Here is a 12,286-nt window from a genome sequence, read left to right on the forward strand (position 1 = left end):
TCCCAGTACCAAAAGTCTGGGGGTCCTCACCACCAGATCCGAGATCACCTCCGTCAGCTCAGGTAGGGAGACTGTTGGTAAGCAGCAGGGTGGGTGGTACACCAACAGAATCCCCAATCTATCTCTTGAGCCCAAAACACAATACAGGCCCTCTAGACCATTTCCCATTTACCTACTCACCTACAATGACGTATTTCAAAATGAAAAACATAAGGACTATAGAAAAATCATACAATAAACAGTTTTTAAAAGAAGTTCCTTAAGAACTGGAAAGGCTCTTGTGTTCATGCATAAAGGGATTTTTGGAGTTAGAAGGTGAGATAACAAGGATAATCACAGTACTAGATGCCAGCAAAGTCAATTTCCTAAGAAATTGCTCAGCCATGGGCAGAGAGGTTACAAAGTAAATCGCTCCTTTACCAGGCAAACTGGGTCCATAAGTTTTGCCTTAGGGTAGCTAAAATTTACTCTGGCACCAAATCTGACTGATTTCATTGAGAACCAAGCCACACATGTGAGTACCAGGGAATTCCATCCTTCTGGCACTCATAAATCAGTTGGACCCAAATTGGTAGCGTTAAGTTACGTGGCCTTGTAAAATGCATCAATTTAGATAAGCCAATTGTTATACAGCTTGTGTCTATTCAAGAAGCTAACTTACAGAGGTTAGGCATATTCATTTTTATTAGAAAAATATAATTCTGAGAGAAAACAGTTTAAGCAAAGCATAGCAAAGCATATTTACAATTTACAATTTCATCCCTATTGACAGGAGATAGAATTCTTCTGAAACAAACGAAAATAATAAAACATCTAGCTAACAAAAAGAAAAGGGGGGCGGACCTCCCCTCCAGCTTCAGGAAAAACTACATCTTAAAACAAACTACAAGTCCTAATGTCCATCATCAAAACAACATTCCATCAGGCTTCTGGAAAATTCAAAGTAAACTTTCTCAATAGGAAAAACTCAGGCTTACTGTCCTTTGGATTAGATAGTCCATGCCGAGTCCTGTATGTTGGCATCCATCTTCCATCTCCCTCGTGGTAAAATCTCCTCCTTTCTTGTTCCCATGAGGCTCAGGGAAAGTTGTTTAGTCTTCCTCACTCTGTACTAGCCAGGTTGCTATGTTCCGTGATAAGACCACGCTGGACAGTACAGATGTACAGCTAGGAATCAACTTTGGAAGTTTCCACTCTCAACTCACACACAGAAACCAGATGAATTCATTTTGGTTAACTTTGTGATTACAAATCCCATCAGTAAATTATTTTATGAACTTTCATAACCAAGCTTATCACACTAGAAACCAAGTCCTGTGAGGAAAGACTGAAAGAACTGGGCATGTTTAGCCTTGAAAAAATAAGACTGAAGGAAGATATGAAAACACTTTTCAAATACTTGAAAGGGAGTCATACAGAGGAGGGGCAGGATCTGTTCTCAGACATCCTAGAGTGCAGGGCATGCAACAATAGGCTCAAGCTACAGGAAGATTTAAGCTGAAGATCAGAAAAAAAACTTCTTAACTGTTAGAGCAGTTCAACAATGGAACCAATTACCTTGGAAGGTGGTGAGTATTACAGTGCTGGAGGCATTAAAGATAAAATTAGACAACTGTTTGTCCAATCTGCTTTGATTTGGCCTCTTCATTATTCTATAATTCTATAGTATTCACTGCTGCTTTATAAATAAAAGAATATAATGTCATAGGGTTTTTTGTTGATTGGACTACCCGCTTAGTTTGGTAGGAGAAAGGTAGTTCATTCTGGAGGAGGATTGATCTTATTCAAGAAAAGATCATATTGCTGGAGGGATAGCTGAGGGGCTTAGCTTTTTCAGACTTCATTCCTTTCCATCATGGGAAAAGCAGGCTTTGATCTCACTTAAAAAGAAGAAAATTTCAGAACTTCTATCAAATGTATAGAGCTCTGAAAGAAATCAAATGTGTGAATACAGTTACAGGTTATCCAGCCACAAGATGGATGGAAGAGGCAGAGCAGAGTTGTGAGAACTCTGGATTGCTGATACTGAGTGGAATAAAAGCATAAGAAGACCATTTCTCATAAATATTATTTAAGTAAAACATTTAAAGCTCTTATACTTAAAACAGAGTTATGCCACAAAGTCTACACAGAAGTGTATCCTATTGAACCAATGGGAGGTACACCCAGGTACACAGGTATAAAAACCCAAACCTGAAGAGCTAGTTGTTGAAGGACAAGAGCTCCAAAACGAAGTCTTTTTTGCTAAGCCATTAAGGATTCTCCTCAGTGCAAGCATTTGCTCTTCACACCAGGCTTCCAAAGGCTACTTCAGGTATGGAAGAACAGTACTTTGGCAAAACCATCGATTGATTTGGTTGTATCTGAAAAAATACCCATTTAGCTTTATACTTAAGAAAACTTAAAAGCTGAAGGAAAGACCAAACTGTAAAGGAATAACCTTCCTCCTTTGTAGAATGCATACATGTTCATCCCTGCTTTTGCTTGTATCTGGGTCCTTTTGTAACTACTTTTGTAGTGAATAATGAGCATTTAATAGACAGTTTCTCATTGGTCACAAGAAAGCCAAAATGTAGCAATTACATTTATGGTAGCTGACCTGGATTAAACACCACTTTCTAAAGATGAATTGTGAGTCTTGTTTTTGGTGGGGGTTTTGCTTGAGGTTTTAAAAAAATGTTCCTCTTTTTTAAAGTTACTTTTTACTCTTCGGAAATTTGGGCTGTTAAGTTGTCTAGGTTTGTTATGAAAAAAGGGGTGTTGCTCACCTTGTGGCTTTTCTTTGTGATATAGGAGAAGGAGGGCATTTAATGAACAGTTCTTCAATCAATGGTTTCCATAGACTATATAGCAGCTATTAAGTTTGATCAATAAAATGACCATACAGCTGAGCATCATTTCCACCAAATGGAAAATAAACCTATGGAGAAATTCATGAGATGAACAATATAATGATAAAAAGACAGAGGAATCTGCTTTATCCAGACCCAGACTAGAGGTCTATCTTGCCAGTATTTTCATTGTCTGACAATAGCTCTGCAGTTTCAAGCAAGAGTTTCTCTAGCCTTACCTGGAAATGCAAAAGTCTTATATTGTATCTGCCACAATCTGAATATACAACACATGTTCTCCCATTGAGCTTGTTGTGTTTCCTGTTGGCCCTTTGGACCAAGAAGCTCTAGACAAAATACCTGAAGTAGCCTTTGGATTTTCTCACCCCTGCCCTAAACAATGGTGTCAACTGCAAAAGGAAGGCAGCTCAAGTGTCATTTTTAGGCAGCAACACATTGCCAGACAGGTGTGTGGGCCCTACTTGTTCATTTCCTCTGCTGTATTTCTCTGAAGATAATAAACTGAATTGCATAACAAGGTCTTGTTATGAGAAGAAAGATGGGGAAAAGATGGGAAGAAAATGGCCACTCATTTTCACGTTATTCTTTTTTAAAAAATAATATTTTATTTTAATTCAACTAAAACATCAACATACAAAAACAAAAACAGAGAAGAGAAAAAGAAATCCTTCTTCTAAACTAAGCCCTCCCCCCTTTGGAGTCAGAGACTCCAGCCTCGTTAACCCTCCGCTCTCACATGTTATTCTTATCCTACTTTTTTAAAAAAAAAATACATCACAAGTTACACTCCGTGGGGAGGAAAAAGATAAGAATTAGAGCTCAACATTAAAAAGTAGCATAGCAATGACTACAGAAATTTTATCTTATGATTTTCTCATTTTCCTTTTACTGTTATTTTCTACAAGTGCCATAAGTATTCATTGCCTTCCAACACAAACACTCTCTGATGAAGCTTTCATCACAGAAACATATTTCTTTCCACAGAAAAAAAAGTTTATTTCTGCCCTGTTTTCCCCCCTTGAATAATTGCTATTGTAGTTTTTTCCCTTTCACTTACTCGGCCTGCCAAAACTCACCAGCTTACAAATACTGAAATTCATTTCGCTGCTGAGAAACATCACCTACACTTTTTATTATCTTTCCTCAAACGCTGTCAATCTTTGAGTTTGGGAGTATATGTTGCCCAGGGCTAAACATCAGTACTTTTCAAGAGTTGTTCTTTAGGGTTTTCCAGGCAACACAGACCTTAGTGCCTATGTCTATACATGGTGAAACAGAAAAGAGACAAGCATTAGGTATCTATTTAGGACTACTTATGTCTGAATGATGAGGATAGTGCTGCATACCACTTCAGAACATTCATCAATTTAACCCTACTATTGTGGAAGTATCAATGGCTCTCCAGGGGCTCCAAAAGAAGTATGCTCTATCTCCTACTACCTGAATGAGATACGTCAGGTCTTGAATGTGACCTGTTTGCATGCTCAGTGTTTTCTTTACCACTGAGTAAGAGTCTGAAGGGTACTCACTAAATTCTTCTTCTTTATTGATTTAAACTTTCTCAGCTTGCTGAGACACTTCAGTGAATAATTTTCAAGAAATGTTTGCTCAGTTCCAGGAAAGAGCAAGAGAAGAAGTCTTGTTTTTCCTAGTCACGACCCAGCTTCCTGTTAAGGAGAACCTGGTTGGTGGACAGAGAGTAATTGGGAGCCTGAGTACCCCTTAATCAGCTGGGTTGAGTCCTGATGACCTCAGCCACGATGTACAAGAAACCCCTTTTTACAAGTCTGCCCTAAAAAGATACTTGCTTATGCTTAAGTTCAGCAAGAAGTTGCACATGAGCTTTGTAGTCCTAAAATCTACTAAGCTCAATTAGGTAGGACTCAGTAATGTACTGTGGCCTTGCCTCTCCCTCTGGGAATTGCTGCAACAGGCTTTACTGTTCAAGAGACCAAAAGATTTTATAATTGATCTCTTTTATTGAAAAAATATAGATTTACAGAATAAAGTCAGTTTAATGCAAAAGCATAACAATAATACATTTCCAAAGCTTGTTACAATTACAGTTAAGGCAACTAATTCCCTTTTGGTTACAAAAGCTCTACAAATCTCTAAAAGCTTCCTTAGGGAAGGTAAAAAGCATAAAGCCCCCCTCCTCCTCTTTTTTCAACTCTCTACATCTCCCCAAGTCTTTTCCCTGGCACAGAGCAGCAGGAAAAAAGACCTAGCAAAATCTCTGGTTCCAACAAAGGAAAAAATAGGAACAAGAAGGAACAGTGCACATGGCAAAAGTTCATTTTTCTATCTTCTAGACTCCTCCTGTCTTCTTCGTCTCCCACACTGTCATCCAATCACGGTGTAAGGTGGTAGAAGTAATGCCCTCCTTCTCTTCTCGTGAGAAACAGGTGTTGTTTGCCTCCATCTATTCTCTTCTCCGCCATAAGTGTCTGGTCTTCTTATCTTATATTGGCTTGTACTGGCCTAAAGGAAAAGCATTGGATCCATTTTACATTTCTTAACAACTACACAAACTGTCTTCATACATGCTTTAAACTCTCATCATCTCAGCCATGACAACGTTGTGTAAGTTAATTTGCATAAACTGCACAAAACAGTGTGCAATGCACATAGCAAGCACATAATGACACAAAGAAACACAAACAACTTTTCTATTACGCCTAAGAAGGCCATGCAAAAAAGCAGCAATCATTGTCTTTTTGTGAAAGTTGCATTATTTGTATTAAAGTATTGATTACAATATGTGTTATTAAATTTAATTTTACTCAGTTTGCCTGGCAAGAAACTTCTTGCTCTCATTTTTTTTGCCCTTGTTAGGAGTGCCAGAAAATGCTTTGCATGAGGAGAATCATCTTGCAGCTTCTTGTCCTCACTTGTGATGATGAGATAAGTGAGAATTTACATCCTTACCACTGATCTGTGATTTCTCCCAGCATGGAACTAAAAAGTGAGTTTTAAGGCATAAATAGATGATAGTTTGAAGATGTAGCTGTGCACCATTTTATGTTGTGTTATTTCCATTCTGAAACAAATGACTCATCTTTTTTATTGCGATAAAAATAGCAGGTTCAGGGCCCTGATCTAGCTTGTGTCTTAAACAACAGGTTTAACGCTTTCTTCACCATGAGAATAAGTTTCTGGTTTCTGTTCTTATATCAGAGTAAGTAGAAAAGTAATAAAGAGGTTGGTGATATTAGCTATGTATTCAAAAAGTCATTTACTTAGGTTCTCTAGAAGGGTGTGTTAGAGATTACTGATGGAGAAAATACTGCACCAGCTTTGATTGTATCAAGTAGCCCTTAGAAAATGACTACTTGAAATATTTTTTTCTGGTATTTAAAACAACAGAAACTTACATATCCTTGGGTATTTGAGAGATGACATTATTCTCTTTCATAAGGAATCAAAATAACAAATTTAAGGAGATGACAGAATTTCAGAATTTCTAGTTCCAAAATAGTGTTATTCCAGAATTCCTATCAATAGGAGAGTGAATAGTTCTAAGTAACTTCTGAGCTATGCAAAAAAAATCCTAATTTCATAGTGTGAGAATAAAATGGTATTTCACTAGAAAAGTGCATGGCAATATTCTGCAAGCAATGATAATTACGTGGTTTCATGTGACGCAGATCCTACATTATTTCTTTGGTAACAGTAAATAACCTCAGCTATGTGAAAGGATATAAGATAAATGTCAGATGCTGAAAGCGTTACATATTTATGGTAGGGATAGTTTTGGTGATGACTCTCAAAATACTGGATTGGTTTCTGGCTAATTTAGGAACTTGGGGGGGGGGTCCTCAATTTTGCACTGCTCATATTGTAGCATGTTACAATATTTTCTTTGTAAGCACTATTATGTTACCATATCAAACTTCAGTAAAGGATAAAAATTATTCTATAGTCTGTCATTCTAGGGAGGGAAAAGTTTTATTTTTGAACTAGTACTGTAGTTTTGCATCATCAAGATACTTCCAAGGTAACTTGTATGGGGGAGTGGAGGGAATAATTATCAATTTGGCAGATGACATAAAATTGGTTGGAAAAGCTAATGCCTTTGAGTACAAGAACAAAATACAAAATGATCTTGATAGGCTTGAGTAGTGGACTGAAAAACAACACAATGAAATTTAACAAGGATAAGTACAAAGTTCTACACCTAGGGAAAAGAAACATACAGTTACAAGATGGGGGATATTTTGCTCAGTAATATTATGAGTGAGAAGGTCCTTGGAGTTGCTGTAGATCAAAAGCTGAATATGAGGCAACAGTGCAATGTAGATGCAAAAAAAAAAAAAGGAAGAAGAAGACGACGCAAATGCTATTTTCGGATGCATTAAGGGAAGTATGGTCTCCAAATTGTGCGGGGTACTCGTTCCCCTCTATTCAGCATTGGTTAGGCAGAAGCCTCTGTGCTGCAAGGTAGGAAGACCAGCAGTCGTAAGATCGAATCCACATGCTGTAGTGAGCTCCCATGGATTGTCTCAGCTCCTGTCAACCTAGCAGTTTGAAAGCATGTAAAAATGCAAGTAGATAAATAGATACCACCACGGTGGGAAGGTAACGGTGTTCTGTGTCTAGTTGCGGTCTGTCTAGTTGTGTTCTGTGTCTAGTTGCGCTGGCCATGTGACCATGGAAACTGTCTACGGACAAATGTTGGCACTGTAGATTGGAAACGGTGATGAGCACCGCCCCCTAGATTTGGACACGACTGGACTAAATGTCAAGGGGAACCTTTACCTTACATCTTGAGTACTATATCCAGTTCTGGACACCACATTTTAAGGAGGATGCCGACAAACAATTATTGTTTAAATCTACATAAAATGCTTTAGATAACATTTATTATGTGTTAGGAACCTATACAGTTATTATTGGTATAAAATATAAAGTTGGTCGGTTAAATTGCCTCAAAATTATATAGATTTGAAACCAGAATTGCCTGTATTAGCTATTTTATTAGGGGATTTTGAGAACATTGTATACTATGAGAGCAATATTATGATAGTAGCCAATATTGTACACTAAAATATATACATGATTGATTCAATGTTTAAAAAATGTAAAGATTTTGAAGGGACAACTAAGACACCAAGATGCAAAAACTAATAATTATAAGCAACCCAAGTAACACAATGTTTAACAAGCACGAACTGAGTGTAGATACTGAAAAACTAATAAAATGTTAATAATAATAATAATAAACCCAATCTTCTTCATCCACTCTCAACCGCCCACCCCCTCTCTCTTCACCCAGACTCCAAAACCACCAATACTCCAATCTAAAACTCTCAATCTCACTCTCCTCCTCCTGCTGCAGAGGCTCTTATATCTCTTGACCCCGCCCCTCCAGCATTCTCATTGGTTCATGCAGATAGCACATTAATATTCATGACTTGGGCAGATGCCACATTCCTCGCCCCTTAATAAGTTTGTGATAGAAGGTGAAACTTAATGGTTTGTCCTCATAAACAAATGAAAATGCATGGAAGAATGCAAATATTAACCTCTTACATTACTTACATTACTAAGGATACTTTACTTACATTAATAAGGATTACATTACATTACTTTTACAGTACTAAGGATACTTACTGTTATTTTTACCATCACTATACATGCCTTAGTTTATTAATATCCAAGCAACTTTTGCACTTTAAGCATGTAACACAATTATTAAACAAACAGAACAATTAATACTGAACTCAGATGAAAACAAAGAATTTTCTCTAGTCATTTGGCCTTTGAGACAAGGCTTAAGCAACCACATTCTGGGTCCCTTTTATGCTGCGGATTTCAAAGTCAAACTCTTGTAGAATCAGTGCCCAGATCATCAGTTTGCTGCTGTTGGCTTGAATAGTCCTTAGCCATAAAAATGGAGAGTGGTCGGTGCACAGGACAAATCTTCTCCCCCAAATGTATGGCTTCAGCTTTTGCAGCATCCATATAATAGCTAGACACTCTTTCTCAATGGTAGATAAATGTTTCTCACCAGGTTAGAGTTTCTTGCTGATGTATGTTACTAGATGTAGACTCCCGCTGTTGTCTACTTGGCACCCAGTCTCACGTTCGACACATCTGTGCAGATGATGAACTCATGGTCAAAGTCTGGTGCAATAAGGACAGGTCTTGAAGTCAGCACCCTCTTCAGATGATTGAAGGCTATCTGGTACTCTGACATCCACTGGATGTTTTCAGCTTGCTTCTTTTGGGTTAAGTTTGTTTTCTAAAGAAGCAGTTGAAGCTGTTACCATAGCAACACAAGCCCGAGAGCCGAGAGCCTCCTGTGGCTAGGGTCATCCAATGCTTTTTGATAAAATGTAACCAGAATCTTCTACGCAGCTCAGGAGATGTGATTTATGTTGATGATACTATCTAGCACTGAAAGATTCATGCTCACAAGTTACATTATGCCACCTGGATATAGTCCCTAAGGAAAATACATTGGACCATGAAAATATTTTTATTAAAGGGATTGGATCTGAAATTGTGGTGTTGCCCATGGCAAAAATTCCCATAAGATATAAGGGATGGTCAGGAGTTTGGAAAATAGCCATATCTGGTCAAATTCCTGCCCCATCTTTAATAGGCCTGGATTTAGCTAAGCATGTGCAGAGTGTTCTGATGACAACTCACTCTCAGCAGAGAAGCCAGACCAACTGCATCCACCAACCATCAATTATGATGACAGGAAATAAACAGGAATCCATGCTAGATCAGTCATTGCCTGGGTCAACAAGGACCATGTTAGATGCTATGGCCCTTGCACATCTGTTGACAAATGGGACACAGTGCTCAGCAGACCCTGTTGAGGAAACCGGGCAGGCTGCTGCCAAGCTACCAAAACAATGTAAACACAAAACATGGACTCCCACTGAAAATCAAGAAATTATGAAATGCTATTATGAGGCAACCCCAATAGTCCATGGTTTTCAAAAAAGAATAATGGAAATTTGGGAAAGGAACACCTAGGCAGTAACATAACTGAAGAATAATAAATAGATGAGAGAAGGTTTATCATCATGAATAAAGTGTTTTCAGAAATGGAATTGCAAGAATTAGAATGGACACTCCTTAGGCGGCTTTGTGCATGAAAGGCCTCTCAAAACCACATCATCAACGGCGCCTTTTGGCTAAGATGAAGGAGAATTTGGAGGTATGGTCGCGGTTCCTGGAAAGTTTTAATGGTGTATCATTTTGGAGAGAGGAAGTTCACCTTGGAGCTGATTTCCAGGTGCATTCAGATGCTGCAGGTTCCTTGGGCTATGAAATTTATTTCAGGGGCAGGTGGTGTGCCAGAGTATGGCCCACTGAGTGGCACGATTTTGGAAGAACCCAGGAATTTCACCAATTAAATGAGTGAGCTGCTGGATATTATTCTCTTTTTATAATATCTTTTTACATATTTTCACCATAAGTAGTTTAAAATGTTCAGCTGGGAAGGAGTTAATGCTTTCCTTCAAACTGGTGGTCAAAAGTTCAAACTATTTAGAATCTTGGTGAATTTATAAGAACAAGCTGGTAAACACAGCATTATTCTGGCTTCAAAAGTACTAGTTGCTAAAGGTGTGTTAGAGCCAAGAATGGGTTAATTTGTGTGAAATAAATAAAAGCACACCCAGGGTCATTTGCTTTTGCACAGGGTAAAAATTGTGTTAGGTTTTTAAAAAGCATAACTGAAAAACTCTTTGCCCAAATGGCCTCAAATATGACACAAGAGCACAAGCAGCCAGTCTTCTCCCAATGTACCAAATTTGTGCTTATCTGATTTCCAGTTTTTACATTAGAATGTTTTGTTTGGACTGCCACACTTTTTAGAGTTACCTGGCAAAATGTGTTTTTTAAAACCTATTTTAACTTTAAAACAGATTTTCCAAGCACAAACCTATGAGAAAATTCCATTATGCGTAGCACCTATAGAGACATTCACGTTGAAAGTGCTGAATCAGAAAGGAGTGTTAAGCACATATAAAGAACTGCTTAATAAAGAACAGAATATTAAGGATAAGCAAGAGCTAGAGGAATTGGGTGTGACCGCTGATTGGTGGTCAATGTTGAAACTAGAATCAAGATATAAAAAAGATAAAATCATAGGTTTCTTTGAGGGTGAAGTTCAGGTGGATAAACTGTGGATATATACTGATGAGAAAATAATAAAAATGTATATATACTCACTATCCCACTATTATTTATTTTACTATTGAAATTTCTTAACAAACAGATCAAGGACAACGAAGCAATCAAAGGACTCAAGATTAGAGGAGAAGAATTTAAGCTACAAGTGTATGCAGACGATTTAGCGATAATACTAAAAATACTTTGGAAAATCTTGAAGGGTTATTAGAAGTCATAGAAGATTTTGGACAGGTGGCCGGATTTGAAGTAAACTATCAAAAACCAAAAATTTATGACAAAAACCATAAAGAAGGAAGACGTCAAAAAATTAGCATGGAACTCCAAATTTGAGGTATTGAAAAAAATTAAATATTTAGGGGTGGTTATTACCAAAAAACCAAGCAATTTAATGGAAGAGAAGTACTTAGCAATACAGAAAGAAATTCAGAAAAATCTGGGGGATTGGAGCAAACTACAACTCTCATTTATGGGAAGAATATCAACAATAAAAATGATGATCTTACCCAAACTCCTATTCCTATTTCAAAATCTCCCAATACTACTGAATTTTAAATATTTCAAGGACTTGGACAGATTAACATCAAATTTTCTCTGGAAACCTAAGAAGCCAAGAATAAAACTTAAACTGCTACAAGATCTGAAAGAAAGGGGGGGAGTGGGCTGGTTACTATATTACAAGGTCTGTGCGATGACCCGGATTAAAGAATGGATAACCTTAGAAAATCAAAGACTTATGAAACTAGAGGGACACGATTTAAAGATGGGATGGCATGCATATGTATGGTATGAGATGTCAGCAAACACGGGTCCAAAAACACGTGTAAGCCTGGACAGAGAGCAATCAGGAGTTCGCACATGCTAAAATGGGCTGAGTGAGTCCAAACCCAGCTAGCCAAGATACAACACTCCTTCTCACAGGTCTGCCCACATAAGAACACCCTGGTACTCTCAGATATTATTATGAAAAGGTCAAGTGGGCTTTGTAGTCCTTAGACTTAACTTGCACCACTGACAGGACTCTAAGTAAGCTAGGCCGAGGCAGCACTCTCAGATGACCCTATGACAAGTGTACTGTTCAGAAAACCAATTGAGTTTTATAATCTTTATTTTATTAAAGAATAAGCATGTTACTAGGTATCAAAGCCAAATTAAACCAAAGCAAATAAACTAGCATTGTGCTGATTAGTTACAAAGATGTAGTGAGGCAAAGAAAACATGAAAAATAGAAAAGTGTTCAAAAACCTTACAAAAACACAAAAAGCCTTTAAAAGAATAAAAAC

The 12,286-nt window shown here is 37.7% G+C and overlaps 1 long non-coding RNA gene across 1 annotated transcript in view; it reads right to left on the reverse strand.

The window, feature by feature from the left end:
• Positions 1 to 382: 382 nt before the first annotated feature.
• LOC144584465 (uncharacterized) overlaps positions 383 to 12,286 on the reverse strand; it is a 75,900-nt gene continuing 63,996 nt past the window's right edge. Inside the window, exon 2 of the long non-coding RNA XR_013538728.1 lies at positions 383 to 5,333. This is a non-coding gene — a long non-coding RNA (uncharacterized LOC144584465). The remainder of the gene's footprint in view (positions 5,334 to 12,286) is intronic.

This window comes from Pogona vitticeps, chromosome 11, assembly GCF_051106095.1.
Source record: "Pogona vitticeps strain Pit_001003342236 chromosome 11, PviZW2.1, whole genome shotgun sequence".
Taxonomy (NCBI): Eukaryota; Metazoa; Chordata; class Lepidosauria; order Squamata; family Agamidae; genus Pogona; species Pogona vitticeps.